Source organism: Cyprinodon tularosa, unplaced genomic scaffold (assembly GCF_016077235.1).
Source record: "Cyprinodon tularosa strain WSP-4 unplaced genomic scaffold, ASM1607723v1 ctg392, whole genome shotgun sequence".
Lineage (NCBI taxonomy): Eukaryota > Metazoa > Chordata > Actinopteri > Cyprinodontiformes > Cyprinodontidae > Cyprinodon > Cyprinodon tularosa.
Window position 1 is genome coordinate 144,319 of NW_024039110.1, and position 13,082 is coordinate 157,400.

A 13,082-nucleotide genomic window follows, 5' to 3' on the forward strand; every position below is an offset into this window, starting at 1 on the left:
AAGAGGGGATTTCACTCATAACAAACTTATAACAGATAAGTATCTTGTGGCTAAGGCTCCTCTCTGTCTAGAGGCTCAATGTTGTGTCTTCAGTCCAACCTGTTGCACAGAGAATCCCCCCACTGGTGTTATTTATATATGAATGTAGCCTGACATATTATACAGTGAGTAAAATAAGTATTTGAACACCCTGCTATTTTACAAGTTCTCCCACTTAGAAATATAGAAATAGAAATAATTTTCCTTGATCTTAAAAAGTGATAAGTCATCATTAACTCAATATGCAAATGTTCAGAAAAAAAATATTGCACACTTTAAATGATAAAAATGTGTTAAACGTGCTCAATTTAATTTTCATAAGTTCTCCTCAAAGAGTTCTGATTAGAGCATATTTAAAGAAAAGAAGTTTTTGTCATCTTAAATGCAATACAGTGAGGAAAATACGTATTTGAACACCCTTCTCTTTTGCAAATTCTCCCAGTTAGAAATCATGGATAGTAAATTGTGATAGTAGGTGCATATCCACTGTGAGAGACAAAAAAAAAAAATCCAGAAATCACAATATATTTAATTCAGTTTATTTATATAGCGCCAATTCACAACACATGTCATCTTAAGGAACTTTACAGTTCACCAGATCGTACAGTCAAATTGATTCAAAGTTTTCAATGCCACGAGGCAAGAGGGACAATCATGAACTAGCTGCGGTGAGGAAGTGAAAAAATGCAAGGGGCAAGTTTGTGCAACAAGGGAGTGACATGAGGGCAAAAAAAGAGCAGGGATCCAGGTGGAAAAAGGGTGTTCTTGTGCACCTCGCTCTTCTAGCTGGTCCGTCAATGGAGGTCACAAAAACAAAAGAAGCCGGTAAGGTACCAAAGAGGAAATACGCATAGTGTAGAGCGGATGTAGATTTGATCATTCAGAGGCTTCCTGTCTGCTGCACTGTCTGCGGTCACCTACAATTTTTGAGAGGTGCCCCAGAGTGTCTGTGGAAGGGGCGGGGGCATATTTTAGTTCTCTGCAACACACCTGGTTTCTGAGTATAAACCAGCCTTAGGCATTCTTGTTGTGACAGTGGAGAGGAACAACTCCCTTTTAACAGGAAGGAACCTCCAGCAGAACCTGGCTCAGTGTGAGCGGCCATCTGCTGAGGCTGACTGGGGTTCAAGGAGACAGAAGCAGAGATACAAAAAGCAGCTATAAAAGGCGGCCCCGTCCAGGAAACACTCAGCCAGGCAGACGAGCTCTGAGCAGCTCCCATGTCAGAGGATGAAGAGAGCACATCCAGCCAGTCACACTGAAAAACAGGCCGATCTCCAACATCTATAAACAAAGATGTTGATGGCAGCAGCATAGCTGATATTTCTCTCCAGGATGGAGTCACAGCCAAACAGCAAAAGACCAGATGAAGCTGCAATGAGAAAAAGCAGAGAGAGCATAACGTTAGAGATTGAACTAACAGATTCTGCATTGTGGGAGAATAGAGACAGAATGAAGCAGAATGCTGAAATAGGGGTCCCTATGTCCTCCAGCAGTCTAAGCCTATAGCAGCATAACTATAAAGATAGCTCAGGATAACCTGAGCCACTCTAACTATAAGCTTTATCACAAAGGAAAGTTTTAAGCCTACCCTTAAAAGTAGACAGGGTGTCTGCCTCACGGACTAAAACTGGTAGTTGGTTCCACAGGAGAGGAGCCTGATAACTAAAAGATCTGCCTCCCATTCTAGGAACCACTAGTAAACCTGCAGATTGAGAGCAAAGTGCTCTGCTAGGAACATAAGTAACAATCAGATCTCTGATATAAGATGGAGCTTGGCCATTTAAGGCTTTATAAGAGAGACGAGGATTTTAAATTCTATTCTGGATTTAACAGGAAGCCAATGAAGAGAAGCCAGGATAGGTAGTTTCTCAGCATCACCCCTGGGCAAGATATTTCTAATTTTTGCAATATTCCGCAGATGAAAGAAGGAAATTCTAGAAACCTCTTTGATATGGGATTTAAATGACAGGTCCAAGATCAGTTTAATCCCATCCAAATGAAGAGACTGACTAATCAGCTTCTTTTTCAGACTCCGGTCCAAAGACTAAAACTTCTGTTTTGTCTGCATTCAGGAGCAGAAAGTTAAGAGTCGTCCAGGTTTTTATTCGGTCGTCAAGTACTGCCTGTAATCTATGTAATGCGTTAGCTTCATTTGGATTATATGATTTTTCAAAAACTATTTATTTGTATATGGCTGCTCAGTGGCGCAGTGGTTGGCACTGCTGCCTTGCAGCAAGAAGGTTCTGGGTTCAATTCCTGGCCCAGGGTCTTTCTGCATGGAGTTTGCATGTTCTCCCTGGGCATGCGTGGGTTCTCTCCGGGTACTCCGGCTTCCTCCCACGGTCCAAAAAACATGACTGTTAGGTTAATTGGCTTCTCTAAATTGTCCTTAGGTGTGAGTGTGTGTGTGAATGGTTGTTTGTCCTGTGTGTCTCTGTGTTGCCCTGCGATGGACTGGCAACCTGTCCAGGGTGTACCCCGCCTCTCGCCCATTGACTGCTGGAGATAGGCACCAGCACCCCTCGCGACCCCCAATTGGGACAAGCGTGTAAGATAATGGATGGATGGATATTTATTTGTATGATACATCTGCAAACAAGTATTTGAACACTTGTCTAACAGCTAGAATTCTGACCCTAAAAGACCTGTTAGTCTGCCTTCAAAATGTCCACCTCCACTCCATTTAAATTAGATGCACCTGTTTGAGGTCATTAACTGCATAAAGACACCTGTCCCCCCACAAAATCAGTAAAACCCAACTCCTAACAAGGCCAACAGCAAAGAGTTTTCCAAAGACACTAGAGACAAATTTGTGCACCTCCACAAGGCTGGAAATGGCTACGGGGAAATTGCCAGGCAGTTTTGTGAAAAAAGGTCCACTGATGGAGCAATCACTGGAAAATGGAAGCAGCTAAACCTGACTGTCAATCTCTCTCAGACTGGGGCTCAATGATCCTAAGAAAGGTGAGAAATCAGCCCAGAACTACACGGGAGGAGCTGGTCGATGACCTGAAAAGAGCTGGGACCACCGTTTCCATGGTTACTGTTGGTATTACACTAAGGATACGTTCACAATGCAGCCTGAAGTGACCCAAATTCGATTTTTTTTGCCCATATGCGACCTGGATCTGATCTTTTCATGGCAGTCTGAACAGCACAGATCCAATTTTTTCCAATGCGACCCAGGACGCTTAGCTATGTGGTCCTGAATTTGATACAAATCTGATCTTTTCAAATGCGACCTGTGGCTGAATGGCAAAGTTTCCCCTGCTTAAACCAGCACATGTCAAGGCCTGTATAATCCATAAGAGTCATAGGAGGAAGTCATGTGGTCAGATGAGACCAAAATAGAACTTTTTGGTCATAATTCCACTAACCGTGTTTGGATGGTACTCATCATTATTCCTTCTCCAAAGAACACCATCCCTACTGTGAAGCATGGGGGTGGTAGCATCATGCTTTGAGGTAGTTTTTCTGCACATGGGACAAAGCGACTGCACTGTATTAAGGAGAGGATGGCCGGGGGCCATGTATTGCTAGACAACCCTCTTTCCCTCAGTTAGAGCATTGAAGATGGGTGGAAGCTGAGATTTTCTCAGGTGTTCAAATACTTATTTGCAGCTCATACAAATAAATTGTTAGAAAATCATATATTGTTATTTCTGGATTCATTTTTTTTAGATTAGGTCTCTCAATGAACATTCATCTATGATGACAATTACAATGGGTAAACTTGAAAAATAGCATTTGCATTCGTAACATTATTGTATTTTAATTAAACACTGTTTTCCAGTTACAGAGGCTCTAAACTTTAGATGTTTAAACCAGAGCTGAACAATTCATTGTGTTTATTCAAAAACACCCCAGCTCTATAGGGTTATAAAGTAAGCTCATTGTGAGTTTGCTGCCCAAAAGAAGTAAGAGACAGAGTTGTAGTTGGCATGCAGGTCCATGCATGTGAGTAGAAGTGAGAACTTTCCATGCAGCAGTAACAGTAAAGCCCTTTGACAATGGACTCTGGACAAGCAAGCATTCAAGGTCATGAAAACAATGAAGCCCTGGAGTAAAACATCTACATGCTGCAGGTTTAGAGCAAAGGAACATTTTTAAAAATCCGAAATGTGGTTGGAACAATATCACAGTTTTAATTTTTCTAATGCTGGGAGGAAATTCTGTTTTTTTTTTTATATTGAATTTGTCATAACGTACATGACAATGAATCACTCTCAGAATTAGCAGATGGTTTTATTTTAACCTCAATGACGAGGTCTACCTCCACGGGCTGCATCGGCACAGTCATCCTCACCGTGATGGGGGAGCCCCACAGCAGAACGCATGAAGGACATTCTTTGAAGCTTTAACTACAGTGAAACCTCTTAATAAGTCACTAACCAATGACATTTAAGTATATGCATTATAATCCAACTTTCTCTTCTCAACAACTCACCATTTTAAAATGTCTACCTTGTGTCTTAAAGGAATATTACACCCAAAACATGATTAGCCTTCATTTTCTACTCACCCCCATGCTGAACAACACTCTGGAGTACTTTTTTGATATCTCAAATGCATCTGGAGATCTGGGAGGCTTCTTGCTGTCTGCTGACATTCAAATAATGGAGGTCTATGGTGCCCGAGGCAGAAAGGTCCATAAAAGTCCACAAAAAACGTGTCAATATTCCTCCATACTGCTCGTCCAATGTATTCCAAGTGTCCTGAGTGGGTAGCGTCCATAATTTATTCGAAACGAAGTCATTTAGAATGTTTTTAGAGCATAAACAGTAGTGTATAGGATTTCCTAAAAGCGCGCGCCTGCGAGTTTACGGGCCTACGGAAACCGCGGCAGACCAAACCAGATAAAAGTGCGCATTCAGCTCGGCAAAGAACTCATGCTCTTCCTCAACACTGAAGTCCTCAGACATTTTTCTTTCGTTGTTTCTTTCTTTGCACAGGTAAACAGCACATTTCTTCTTCTACGCTTGCATTATCGGCAGAGCAGACGCTGAATGCGCACTTTCATCTAGTTTGGTCTGCCGCGGTTTCCGTAGGCTCGTGAACTCGCAGGCGCGCGCTTTTAGGAAATCCTATACACTACTGTTTATGCTCATTCTAAATGACTTAGTTTCGAGTAAATTATGGACGCTACCAACTCAGGACACTTGCAATACATTGGACGAGCAGTATGGAGGAATATTGACACATTTTTTGTGGACTTTTATGGACCTTTCTGCCTCGGGCACCATAGACCTCCATTATTTGAGTGTCAGCAGACAGCAAGAAGCCTCCCAGATCTCCAGATGCATTTGAGATATCAAAAAAGTACTCCAGAGTGTTGTTCAGCATGGGGGTGAGTAGAAAATGAAGGCTAATCATGTTTTGGGTGTACTATTCCTTTAATACTCTTCAGATAGAGATTGAGTTATGGTTTTACATTACGATCTTATAAAAAGTGAAAGTCTTTCTTGGTGTTTTTATTAAAAAATAAATCCAGATTATTTGGTTTCCGAGAATACAGCTGTTAATCTGAGATGAGCCAGTGGGACGCCTTCTTCATCAACTCTGTCTGTAACTCAGCTGTTAAGTAAGGTACTTTAGAAAGCTTTAAAACAATGATATTTGCTCAAAAATCAATGCTTATATACAATAAAAATGAGTTTACTCCCTCTGCTGCTGAAAGAACACAACGTATTGATTTTTACAGATGTAAAACTAGCATTTTTTATACGTTCTTTTCAAGGATTTATTGTGTTTTACTATTTTGCCTTTTTTTATGAGACTGATCCTCAGTAATGATTTCAGAACAGTTATATTTATTATAGTTATTATGTGTTACAACTCATCAATATGTGTTGATATATTGATAAAATGATTATAATGATTTCATTACATTGAAGTAAAGTTGGTTTATATCTTCTTTCTGACTCTCCAGCTCCAGCTGTACCTTGTGATCTATTTTAATTATTATGTTTTTTTTTTCTGGGTTGTTTTAATTCAGTTCAGTTTATTTCTATAGCGCCAAATTCACAACACAAGTCATCTCAAGGCACTTTATAGTTCAACCAGATCATACAGTCAAATGTATTCAAAGTTTACTATCTAAGGAAAACCAGTTGATTGTATTGACTTATTGACTCAAATACAATCCCTCACACTAAGCATGCTTGTAGCGACAGTGGAGAGGAAAAACTCCTTTTAACAGGAATAAACTTTAGACGTTAATGATGTTAAATTGCTCTATTGTGTATCACTGTATTGATCACAGTCTTGTGAATTGAATAGAATCAATATTTTGATGTCAGCCTATTATAATATCTATTTTTTTTTATCTTAATGCAGCTGCAATACGCTAATACTTTACACTTTAACAGATAGCGATAATTTTTTCAGTAGACCTCCTCACAGTTACTGGTTTTCTCCTTCCTGTTTCTGAAACTGAAAAACTTCCACTCTGGCATTTTTTTACTTCAGCTTCCCTCTTGAGACAGACTCAAGCATCCTTTGGTTGTGTTTGAGAAATGATTAACAACACACTGTGCCTTTTATATCAGTGGAATGGACGATATCTCACTTTTAGTTCCACAGCTCACATCGGCTCACATAACATCATGTGTTCCTAGTTGGTTTGCTTCCCTCAGCCAGCTGACCAGCAATGCACAGCAGCATATGGAGGTAATCCATGTAGTTGATGACAATTCTGGTCTTTCTGCTGATCTAGATCTCATGAAATGACTTTATACTGATTAGCTGAGTTTTAGTAATAATCTGTTCTCTATTATTATTGGATTGTATTGTAATATTTACTAGGAGTTGGGAAGATGTTACTTGTTGTTCTCTCATCTCACCATTACTATGGTGAACCAATCACTTTATATACTCTGAATAAAACCTGGACAGTAAGTTAAATTTGGAGTTTTCTTAAAGAAATAACAGCTTTTCTTATAATTAGGGATTATTTCTATTGCTTGTGTTGCCAGGAAGAGGAGTTTCACCCCTGTAAATATCTTGCATGTTTCTTCTCAACCCTCCGTTTTAGTTAGTTTTTAGTTAGTTTGCAGAAACAAACTAAATAGAGTTGAATTGATCGAAAGGCTGAGCAGGTCAGTTTGCACACAAAGGGATGAACGTGGCCGTCACCCGTCGGACAGTTTGCTGTGGACACAGCTGGACACCAAAGCGGATGTTGGGGCCGTGTTTGTGTGTGGTATAGCACAGGTCAGTGGCCCCTGGGGGGCGGAAGCTCAGCGGAGTTTGGAGAAGAAAGCAGATAGATGCCAGCGTGCTGTCATCATGCCAGGACTAATCCGTTCAGGCACCGGTTTGCTCGCTGTCTCCATGGATGAAAAGCAGGGAGTGGGGAGGGCAGGACATTGGCCCTTTGGGAGACGGATCCTGTACGCTCTGTTGTGCTCTGTGATTAAAAAGAAGAGCAGATTGATGGAGACCAACAGCAGGATGTTGTGGTAATGAAGGAAGATCGCAGGTCCTGATGAGCTCCTTGGATTCCTGGTCGCTTTGACCAGCGTTGTTGTATTATTCATGGCCCCTGGGGCGAGCCGCCGGGCCCCCAGCAGGGGTCACAGGACAGAGGCGGGGCTCCCACATACACTCATAAACCAGTAACTGTTAGAATTATGATAAAGCAGGGGCAGAACGGGATCCCGATTAAAAAATAATTTCTGCTGTTATGGTAACCTGGCTTTTGTTTTACTATCAAGTTATCTGTGAAACAGAAGCACAGGTTTTCTGCCATGAATCCCAGATTTAATTACCCCAGCTCTGCAGAAGGAAAACTGTTGTTCATTTACCACCATATTCATCCATCCATCGCTAAAGAGCAGGGCAGAGGGCTACTGCGTGGCTACGGAGTCAGAGGAAGGACTGCCAATACTGACCTTTGAACTGGGACTTCATACATTACAAACATATTTTTACTGTTTATTTTAATTGCTAGCTTTCTTTTATCATTTTGAAATCTCTATAATTATATGATTATTGTAATAAAATGCTCAATAAAGGATTATAAAAGTAGAGCAAGAGACACAAATAAAATGTCAAATTTAGGCCTCTGGTGAGTTGTTCTGTTTTCAGAAGACACTGAAGGACCGCTGGTTTAGAGAACATGAAGTAAATACATTACAACCAAAACTCTCAGCTCATTTTATTAGGATTTAAACGCAAAAGTAAAATAATTGTCACGTGAAGGGAAAATGATTCATAGTTCTTTAAAGTTTTACCAAAACCAAAACTTTCTTTTAAGTCTTTTTTCTGATACCCATAAATAAAATCCAGCCCATCATGTGTAGAATCTCAGTATAGTTCCAGCAGGTCTGTGAAGGCATCATAGGTTCCTCTAAGAACTGCAAACCTTCCCGGACTTGGCCGTCCACTTAAACTGCACCGGACGAGCAGAGCGGCTGCAGAGATTCAGAGCTTAGGTGGGAGTATTTGTTTACGGGACAAGGGTTTGCTGTTTAAAAAGTGACTTAAAAGGAAAAACTGGCTGAAAGGAAGCTGCAAAAAGTCTAGTTATGAGTTTGCCATGTAAGGGACACAACTATTACATGCAGGGAAGGTGCTCCAATCACATCAGACTATAATTAAACTCCCTATCTAGCATACATCATGTGAAGGACCTTAATGCAGCATCCCTGCACTGATTCATGCTATAGGATCTTTTTTGTTTCAGCAGGGACAGTGAAAATGGTCAGGGATGATTAGGTCCAATGCTAGGAAACTTTGAATGAAATGTGCACGTTTCACCTCCTAAAGAAAAAACTAAATGTAAATCCAGCAGCATGTTAAAGTAAAAATGTCTAGAGCGTTTCACACTTTAGATGAACAAACCTGGCAGCAGTTTACCACAAAAGACTTGCAGCTGTAATCTGCAAAACATGTTACCTCAACACCATTAAAGGCAACACCTATTTATTTTGTTTTCATTTGGTTTTCTAATCATGCACCACTTTACGCTTGCTTTCTACCCCAGTAAAACACACAAGTCTGTCTGGCTGCAATTTAAAAATGGGAAAATGTTTAAGGGTTGTGACTGATTGCAGTATGTTTTCCATGATGTCCCTCAGCATCATTGGAGGAAAAAAAATATGAGGATGGAGTAAAATCTTCATTTTTTTCAAAAACACTTTCTTCTCTCCTATACCTCAGTGAGGATGTGACATTCGAAGACTGTTTTTTTTTTTCTGGGATGTGAGCGTTGTTATATAGATTTGCTCAGACTAGCAGGATCATGGACGTCTGCTCTCATCAGGAACGAAGAAACCTCCTACCACAGGCTGTGGCTGACTCTGTCAGATCATGCTTTATACAGTTAACTTTTAAAACCACCTTTTATATTATCATTATTAAGATATGCAACACCCGCCAATTTTCCAGCACGGCCTGTAATTGCTACATATTCTGAGCTGCATGTGCCACATTAATATAATATGTCTGCTCTGTTGTCTGTAAACACACAGCAATCACAATACCCGACCCTTTCAGAAGCTTCCTCAGTGTCCGCTAAGAAAAGCGCCGTGTTCTCCTTTATTCACCGAGCCGCTGTGCAGCACTTACACTCAGACACATTACATTTGACACCTCCAGCTCAGACTGACCCCTGTGTTACAAGTGTGTGCCTGTGAGCAGCAGTATGAGTCATTAGCGTGCGGCTGTGCCTTTGAATCACTTTGAGGAAAATGCTTGTTAGGCTTCCAGCGAGCTTCACATGATGGGGACGATCAGGACACAAACCCAAAATGACTCACCCTGTCTTCCCTACAGGCAGACAAGTTATACCTCTGCATCTTTTTATTTGGGAAAACACACTCAGTTCAAGAGCTCTTTTTTAAATGTGTAATATTGTTATAAAAACACCTTAGAGGAACTTTGTAGAGCAGATTCAGCATAATAATCCTGTAAAAAAAAAATCTGCTTCCAGCTTATTTCATTGCCAGTTTTCCGTTTAGGTGAGCTGCAACCTGACCACAAACCGTCCCATGAGCCAGACTTGCTCATCTTTAGATGTGGAAAAATAAACAAGATGTGAAATGCACTTTTTGATGCTGCAACATCAGATTTATGCTTTCAGTTTCAGCCAGGAGGAAGCGAAGCATCAAGGGCTGCAGGTAGACTCTAATGCTTCTGTGGAGAACAAAAATACCTTATGGAAAATAACAGCATGTTCTGAGAATCCATTACACTATTTATAGTTTCATACAGCTGTCCGTCACTTATTCCCACTTTTTTCCTCTTACAGTTGTGGTCAAAAGTGTACCTACACTTGTAAAAAATCATAATGTTATGGCTGTCTTGAGTCTTCAATAAGTTCTACAACTCTTATTTTTCTGTGATAGAGTGATCGGAACACATACATGTTTGTCACAAAAAACAGTCATAAAATTTGGTTCTTTCATAAATTTATTATGGGTCTGCTGAAAATGTCACCAAATCTGCTGGGTCAAAAATATACATACAGCAACAAAATTTGTCAACTTTGGTGATGTAGCGAGTTGTGTCAATCAAATTAGCTTCATGTCATGGCCTCTTCACTTCTTCTAAGTGATTCTGATTGACTACAGCTGTTGACTTCTCATGAGCCCATTTAAATAGGGCTCATTTGACCCAGTGATTAGACTCAGCTACAAAAGCTACAATGGGAAAGTCAAAGGAACTCAGTGTGGATCTGAAAAAGCGAATTATTGACTTGAACAAGTCAGGGAAGTCACTTGGAGCCATTTCAAAGCAGCTACAGGTCCCAAGAGCAACTGTGCAGACAATTATACGCAAGTATAAAGTGCATGGAACAGTTGTGTCACTGCCACGATCAGGAAGAAAACGCAAGCTATCACATGCTGCCGAGAGGAGATTGGTCAGGATGGTCAAGAGTCAACCAAGAATCACCAAGAAGCAGGTCTGCAAGGATTTGGAAGCTGATGGAACACAGGTGTCAGTCTCCATAGTCAAGCGTGTTTTACATCGGCATGGACTGAGAGGCTGCCGTGCAAGAAAGAAGCCCTTGCTCCAGAAAAGGCACCTTAAGACTCGGCTGAAGTTTGCTGCTGATCACATGGACAAAGATAAAACCTTCTGGAGGAAAGTTCTCTGGTCAGACGAAACAAAAATTGAGCTGTTTGGCCACAACACCCAGCAATATGTTTGGAGGAGAAAAGGTGAGGCCTTTAATCCCAGGAACACCATGCCTACTGTCAAGCATGGCGGTGGTAGTATTATGCTCTGGGGATGTTTTGCTGCCAGTGGAACTGGTTCTTTGCAGAAAGTAAATGGGATAATGAAGAAGGAGGATTACCTCCAAATTCTGCAGGAAAACTTAAAACCATCAGCCCGAAGGTTGGGTCTTGGGCGCAGTTGGGTGTTCCAACAAGACAATGACCCAAAACACACATCAAAAGTGGTAAAGGAATGGCTAAACCAGGCTAGAATTAAGGTTTTAGAATGGCCTTCCCAAAGTCCTGACTTAAACCCCATTGAGAACATGTGGACAGTGCTAAAGAAACAGGTTCATGCAAGAAAACCATCACATTTAGCTGAACTGCACCAATTCTGTCAAGAAGAGTGGTCAAACATTCGACCTGAAGCTTGCCAGGACCTTGTGGATGGCTACCAAAAGCGCCTAGTTGCCGTGAAAATGGCCAAGGGACATGTAACCAAATACTAATGTTGCTGTATGTATATTTTTGACCCTGCAGATTTGGTTACATTGTTTTTTGTGACAAACATGTACGTGTTCCAATCACTCTATCACAGAAAAATAAGAGTTGTAGAACTTATTGAAGACTCAAGACAGCCATAACATTATGATTTTTTACAAGTGTAGGTACACTTTTGACCACAACTGTATGCAACATTTCAGCTGCAGCTACCTGCTCTGCTGCAATGATCACATTTGAATCCGTTCCCCATTTAGTATTTGATATTCTGCTTATTAATTGAACTGCATCATCCAGTTTAGCTTTAAGGGTTCTCCAGATTATGAAGTTAGCATTTCATTCCCTTACCTGCGGCAGAAACCTGGGCTGATGCTATTAAGTTTGGGGTTAGTTTTTTTTGTGTGGCTATTTTCCTATTTAAACAACTTTTCCCCTGGCAAACACTGCTGCTTGTGTCAACCTGCCTTGTCTCATGCTTGTCAGTCCGCCTTAAGTCCACAAAGCCGTAAATCTGCAGTTTTCAGCAGACTGTCATTTGTGCAGCAGATGATGAGGATACATTTCTGGAAACGATCGTGGCAGACTCATGGTCAGCTGATTTTCCAGATCTAGTCAGAGGAATTTGTCAGTGTATTTTTATCTACCGGTATTTATTATTTTTCTCGGAGGGCAGAGGTTCTTCTAAAAATCCACAATGCGAAAACTGTCTATTTTTATTGAAAGTGTTGCCCTACAGTGCAAAACTCCCACAATCATTTAACTGAATATCAATAAATCTGCATAGCTATTTTTTTATAAGCTGTACTTTATAAAAGTCTGCACCGGCATACCGGTTTCACCTCTATGAGGAAAGCTGCTTTTTGCTGAAGGCCACAATAGCCTCAACTTTGAATGTAGGAAGCCTTCGGTGTGCAGAGGCGTTCATAGTTGACGCAGACACATTGTGTCTGTGGTTAAGAAGGCGTCAAACTGAGCCAGTGTTTTTAGGAAAATGAAGTGAAAGCCTGCAGAGTTGATTTAATTGATAAGCAGTACCTGCAGACTTATTTCCTGCTAACTTTGGTTCAGTTTTTGATAGAAAGATAGGATATGTATCGTTTTCATCTGAGGTTGTTTTAAATATGAAAATACGAGTTACATTTAGTAGTAGATCTGTGCCAAAAAAATAAGCAAACAATTCATTTTATTTGTAAGGTTTTGCAAAAAAAAAAAAAAAAAAATCAACAACCCCTCAGATAACAGTTCTGTCTGTTTTCCTTTCGTTAATTGCTTCATCAAATAATCTGAAAACTGTAAAATAGGATGCATGTTCAGAAACAGTTCAAGCCCAGACTAACTTAAAGCTACAGAGACAATCTCCGCTCCTGAATATGACGC

At 40.6% G+C, this 13,082-nt stretch overlaps 1 protein-coding gene across 2 annotated transcripts in view; it reads left to right on the top strand.

The window, feature by feature from the left end:
- The window catches only part of adora2b (adenosine A2b receptor), a 28,018-nt gene that overhangs the window by 9,433 nt on the left and 5,503 nt on the right, over positions 1–13,082 (top strand). The window lies entirely within an intron of this gene.